We start from the raw sequence: 6,969 nt of genomic DNA, 5'->3' as shown, positions 1-6,969 counted from the left end.
CTCTACTTTGAGCCCCTTCTGAATGTCTGAGCTCCTCACGCTACCTAAGGCTGAGCCCAGAAACCCTGCGGCGAAAACTCATTTCTGCCACTAGTATCTGTGATCTCATTCTTTCGGTCACTACCGAGAGCACCACAGAACGGTACAGCATCCGCGTTACTGCCGACACTGCATTACTGGCGACACTGCATTACTGCCGACACTGCATTACTGGCAACACTGCATTACTGGCAACACTGCATTACTGCCGACACTGCACCGATCCATTTGTCGATCTCCTGCTCCCTATTTCCCTGACTTGTGAAGTGAGCCACTCAAACTCCTCCACCTGAGGCATCAACTCATCCTCCACCAAGAGAAGGCAGCGCACCCTGGACCTCTGTGATCCTAGGAGCTACAGTATGTTGTAGGGAACTGCCCCTGGTATGGACTCCCAAGGCAAATTGGTCCTGGGTGAGAGGACAGACTAAGTGCGGTTCACAGAAACACCTATGAGGATCAACAATAATGACCATGTTACCCCACCCTGATGGGGGAGACGGGGGCCGCACCCTGGAGCAACGAAATATACATTTTAACAAGGAGCTTTAATAAGAAAAAGGTAAGATCCCTCCTCCACTTTCACAGGCGACTACAAACACTCCGCAGAATAATATCTGATAGGACAAATGAAATAAACGTGATTGGCAGATTCAGATGGCAGAGACTAAAGTTGACCAACTGGGTAGGCAAAGCAGAAATTTAGGCGGGCATTGCCCACCCCTGCCCAGTTATAGATCCAGCCGCGCTGGAACTTCCACGTAACGTCTAAATGAGAGCTTATGCTTGTGGTCTACCAATCAGGTTGTTGCAAGCACCTCCCAAATAGTTTGTGCTCAAACAAGAAGTAGGTACTAAGAAGGGTTTTTCCGAGGAACTACAGTCAGACCGAGTTCCTGTGAGGGGACACGACAAAGTTCCTGGTTCCGAAAAAAGGTTATTATTAAAAAACATTTAATAATAGATTTATTACAAAATATCAGCCATTTGATTGGGTGGGCCAAAGGCAAAATTATTACGTTATTGCCAATAAGGGTAGTTATTACCTTATTGGCTGTTACAGGGGCTACTCCCCAAAGTAAGTTTATACAGTTATACAGGTGACTTTAAACGTTTCTTCAAAGTATGTTGTCAGGAAACCTGATTCCTGGCCACATATCAATGTCCATGGACCATGGACATTGATAGGGATTGATAGGGATCCATAGAACTTCCCAAAGGACCAGTGGACCACTGGTCTTTTGGGAAGTTCTATGGATCCCTATCGAGTCCAGCTGCTTTCAATTTAAGCAGATAATCATTTGGTTCCCCAAAGAAAATAACCCATATTGCAGTGTGTTTTGCCACTCAGTACGTCTGGGAGCAAGATGATCTGGCAGCAGAACACTGAGCGACGACCACCACTAGGGGGATCTCCACTGTGGGGCCGGAAATCTCTACATCTCCACACCTCTCTGGTTGCTAAGCAGAATATTAATGCTGTTTCCTGTAGTTATAAGTCCCCGCTCTGCAGCCACAGATCTAGCGTGAGGCGGTTTATTTCCTCATAACTCCATTCTCAGTACAAGTATGATTTCATAACAATTTTCGATATAAACAGTGCTTGAAGTGGGCCGGAACGCAGCGGAACGGAGTTCCGGAACTTCAGCATTTTCGTCTTTTGGGTTCCGCCACTTTTTCTGCGTTCCGGTACTTACTGAAACTGATCCGACGCAGCGACAGTGGCCCGAGAATAGACAATATCACAAGATCGATAAAAGACTACATGTTGTTTTAATGGTTTTTCAATATTCCATTTGTGAATTAGAAAAAAGTAGCCTATGCCTATAGGTTATTGCTTGGAAGAATGATTAAATTAAAATAGTTTTCGAACCAACACATCCTAAAGACTTGATTTTTTTTTCACCGCACAATGTCGGAAAATTAGAGTTCCTGCACTTATTTTTTCCCACTTCAAGCACTGGATATAAACAACATCACTATAAAAATGTGACTGAAAATCATTGGATATCTGAGGTGTTACACTCTTCGAGCATTGCGTTGCATGTCTATGGCTTTGCAATAAGCTTGATGGCCAACAACTTTTGATGGGGTTTCCTTTATCATTCATAACATTTTTGTAAACCGAAAAAATCAAATAATTAAAATAAGTGAACAGGTCGTCAAGGAACTTATTTTTCGAGTCTCATTTTCACAGTAAAAACTGATTGAGGCCTGGCTCGTTTTTCGATAATCTGTAAATCCTATGACAGCAAACATATACATCAATTTCCGCTTAATAATAAATCTGAAAACAGATGAATTTACAAACTGTTTTAACAGTCTCACCATTTTTTATAACCCTTGCCATTACAGTGCGCGTCGACTTGCGTTCGCATTTTGAACCGGGACCACCGGCCTGTAATATACACACAGTACTCTGCAGCAAATAATAATGTAAATATAAAATCTCAACACTTGATAATAAAAAGCAATAAACCCGCTAATGTTCTACTACATCCACTGTCAGGCGTCTCTCGATTAGTTTTTTTTTCTCGATTTTAGTTATTTACTTTGGACATGATTGCGAACTGACCGGATGTAAGACTGTCATATTCTTTGCCTTTATTTTTAAACTTGAAAACTGCTCACAAAGAACCAAGAGTGCAACTGCATCCGGAATCCTGGAGGTGTGAAAGAACAGTGCAGCAATAGAGACATCGTGCTTTTCTGTTTTATAGAAAGCTTTATATACATAATGCGTATAGCTAGCCTACTCTAGCTGATATATTGTATAAGTACAAACTGACCGGAATTTTTAAGGTGTAACACATATAACGTAGGCCTATTGTCGCTCACCATTTCCACAAGATATTATACCCTTATTTTTATCTTAAAGGTAAATTAAAGTTTAATATGCTGATATTAAAAACTGTATTAGTCAGAGTACATTTACAGTTTAAGTTAAACAAAATGATAAACTGTTGACTAACCTGCATTAATAGGTCTTGGACTCCAACTGAAATGGTATCAGAACAGTACGTGCTTTATGTAACGAAATACTTTCACTTTTATACTTTCGTTTTGACAGTGCTGGAAACGGAAGTGTACGGGTTCGGTTCATATAGCTGCCAGCATGAGGTAATAAAATTTGTCCTGTTTCACGTTATAACGAGATACATATCTCAGCCAAATTCATAATGACTCATTAAAACGCTTTGACCAAGTTTTACTCAATGCTGAGGAAACGTCCCCTCCCAGTACTAAAACGTAACATTTACTTTCATTTAAAACTTCTGGTAACTAATCATTTAATTTTCTGATTGATCCCCTCTTTGTACATTTGTACTGACCCCGTCATAAAGCACGTTTTTAAATACAGTTTGGGGACAAGTAAGTGTCATCTGGGCTGTGTAGGGTAACAGTATTTTAACCAAATTTGTAAAGAGACCCAGACATTTTACAAAGATCGAGCAAATGATGCATTTTATTTCCTCCGTGAAAACAAGAACAGTGTTACTGTACATCTGATAATAATTATAGTGCAACAAGAGGTATATTTTCAAAATAAGTAAAATGATGTCTGCTGTCCTGAAATATTAAATCGATATTAAAATGCCTGCGGTGTCGTGAACTGATTGGTCCACTGGATGGCAAACATGCATTAGGAACAGCGAAGGTGTAAAGGAGGAAAAAATAATAAAGATGGAGCAGTTGTTCTGAACTGGTATCTGTGACTGAGCGAGTGGATTATTCATGGTATGAAGGTTGAGAACCTAACATGCGGTAACCTAAGTAGTGGGTTAACTGACTGCTTTCAGAACCGCGGGTGTGGGATAAAGATCCCAGGAGGAGCTGGATACCGTGCACCTGCCTACAGGACCACGGCCCTCCGAATCACACCGATAGATCAGACACAGTAGGAGAAACCAGCCGGTTCTTTAACGGAAACTGAAAGTGACAGCAGTACTTTACGATCCCGCACGTACCATTTGAAGCACTGATAAGCTGAAGTGCTTCCCTGTGCTCGGCGATGGACGGACTCCACTGAAGCGATTGATCTTTATACAGACAAGCATAAAACGAAAAACTGTGTCACTGTGTCACCCTTCTTGCTCGTTAGTGGTGCATCTGAAAGTTCCCAGGATTCATTCATTTTTTGCTAGTGCATCACAGGGCACACAGTCACACTCTTGATCTAGAGAAGGTCGGTCCCCAAACTCGATCTGTGGGAAGAAGCGGAAGTATCTGATGGCCGCCCAGAAAAACACAGAGAGTGCATGCAAACAGAAGGGCATGAATTTCAATGAATGGGCGACTTCTCAACTGGGCTCATGCAGTACAGGGCTGCAGGCAGAGGTGCTTTAACCCCCTGGGACCGGCGATCCCGCCGGCGGGATCTGACAGAATTCTCGCGAGACCGTTTAAATAACTCCGCGAGTTTTTGTCATATACACATTTTAAAAATACCCTCAGAAACTTTGGACGGTCTACTTTTCAAATATATATAGGTAGAAACTAAATATATTTTTACAGCTTCGTGATACGAATAGAAAGAACAAGAGTGACTGACTTAAGCGTCTGCGTCTCGAAGCGGCTCTGATCACCCACCCACTTGCAAATCGCGCTATTCGCATGATAATAACATGATAATCCGACAGTTAGTATTGGGTGAAGAAATATGTGAATACGCCCATTGTGACCGAAATAAACAAGAGCACATGTCTGGGTAGTGTTTACACTGATCGGCTACAATATAGCACACGGATACGTCTCTGCCGCTGAAGCTTTGCGCCAGTGTTGCCACTTTCAGCAGCGAAGCTCATACCTGTGTTCATAGCTCAGTGGGCTAAGCCTGTGTGCCTGCAATCACGTGGTCACCGATTCAAATGCAGCGTATTTAGAACGTGAATAGCGATCTTCCGCTGAGAGCGGTCCTACACGCTCCCGACGCAAGTAAAACAAAGAAAGGTGACACGATTTGCTTTTTTGCCTATTTAACCTAATTTTAAAAACCTTAATACTTCTGACAATGGAAGTTTTGAAAAGAAGACAGATAACGGATTTAGTCAGTGTTTTTTTCATGATTCTACATAATGATTTCAGCGAGATATAAACTGAAATACACGAGAAAGATACGCGGTCGATGATGCCCTCGTCCCCAGAGCGTCAATTATAGTCACTGCATCATATTTATCGCTTTTTATATTTATATAGTCACAGTTTTTCATTTTTCATTCCATCTATCAATAAACTGTGAAAGGGATTTTATTGTTGCTACTTTTCTTGCGTTTCAAACTGCCTTTCCAAAGTGATGGGTGTGGGGTGCAGTGACATTCCAGACTGATGGGCCATTGACAGTATGCAAACTACTACAGGTGTGAGGACACCTATCTCATCAATATTCATTGTGAAGACCACTGACTTTGAGAAAAAGAGTGTCACTCCAAAGTTCTAACACTTTAGTAATCAAACCATATAAAATTTCTGAATGTCACTTTCACCTATGTGTAGCCAACCCCTGTGTCTATAAGCTTCAGAGCTCAAAAGTCTTACCTAGAAATGTCTATAATGTGATTTTTTACAATTTCTCAGCATGTCTGAAAATAGGTTTTTGAAAAGTATATGTTTAAAGTTGATTTTAACAAAAAATAGAATAATAACATTCTAAGAGGTCTCAGATTATTGGTGCTGAGTTTGTGCTGAATAAAAGCAAATGTATCACTTTGGGATAAGTGTTTTTTAGATAGGTGAAATATTTTAAAATGTCAAGGCATGTCAGACTACTTCGAAAGTGGAAAAAAGGCCTCAGGCCCCAGGGGGTTAACTCAGCCAGGGGCCCCGGGGCTCATCGAGTTTTACAGGGGCCCCGGGGCTCATCGAGTTTTACAGGGGCCCCGGGGCTCATCGAGTTTTACAGGGGCCCCGGGGCTCATCGAGTTTTACAGGGGCCCCGATGATAAAATTTGCCGAGTTCAGGGGATCAGTTGCGCATTCCGGGTTAAATTGAATTGAGCACGAAAAATCGTGTTCCATATTGGTTCCAAACAGGACCCAGTGTTTTATTTATCAATGTAAGAAGATCCTGTGAAACACAACAACAACAACAAATGTATTTTTGTATAGCGCATTATCACAACATTACATTGTCCCAAAGCGCTTTACAGCATCCCCACCCAAAGCCCCCAGTGAGTAAGCCATAGGCGACAGTGGCAAGGAAAAACTCCCTAGAAGGAAGAAACCTTGGGAGGGACCAGACTCAAAGGGGGAGCCCATCCTCCAGGGGCCGGCAGGGAGAGTCAAATACAGTTAAATCTGAAACACAAACGGGGGGCAGGGGGGAGATGGCAAGCCGGTGCCAACGCTCCATCCAATCGCCAGGCAACCAGAAGGCAGGGAGTGGGTCATACAAGGAAGATGACACAGGCAGAACGGCGAGCTGGATGCACGGACGTCATTGGTAGTGGCGATGTCACATGTTGCAGGGTGTGCTGGACATCTTGATAGATTGAGGGCTCCAGGCAGCACCCCCCAGGAGAAGGTGGTGGAAATAAATGCAATTAGTCAAAGTAAGGGAGACTATAGGCAGTGCTAAAAGTTAGATGAGTGCAATATGAAGTGCAATGCTCCGGCAGATATGGCTATGGCAGCATAAGTAGGAGGGAGAGGCAGGTGGGAATGCAGGCATGGGGAGTCCCTGAAATGTCAGCACTCCAATCCCACAAGCAATTGTGAAGCTAGAGTGACAGCACTGTCAATTCAGTTTATCCAAAGCCAATGGCACCGATCCCCACCCAGCTCTACACCTCACACTATAGGTATAACTGGGAGTGAGAAGCTAGCTAGAGCTAGAACTAGTGTCCCTATAAGCTAAACTAAATAGGTGTGTTTTTAGTCTAGACTTGAATATTGAAAGTGAGCCTGAAACCCGCACATCTGGTGGAAGACTGT

The sequence above is a fragment of the Paramormyrops kingsleyae genome, chromosome 12 (genome assembly GCF_048594095.1).
Source record: "Paramormyrops kingsleyae isolate MSU_618 chromosome 12, PKINGS_0.4, whole genome shotgun sequence".
Taxonomy (NCBI): Eukaryota; Metazoa; Chordata; class Actinopteri; order Osteoglossiformes; family Mormyridae; genus Paramormyrops; species Paramormyrops kingsleyae.
This window is presented reverse-complemented; position numbering follows the sequence as displayed.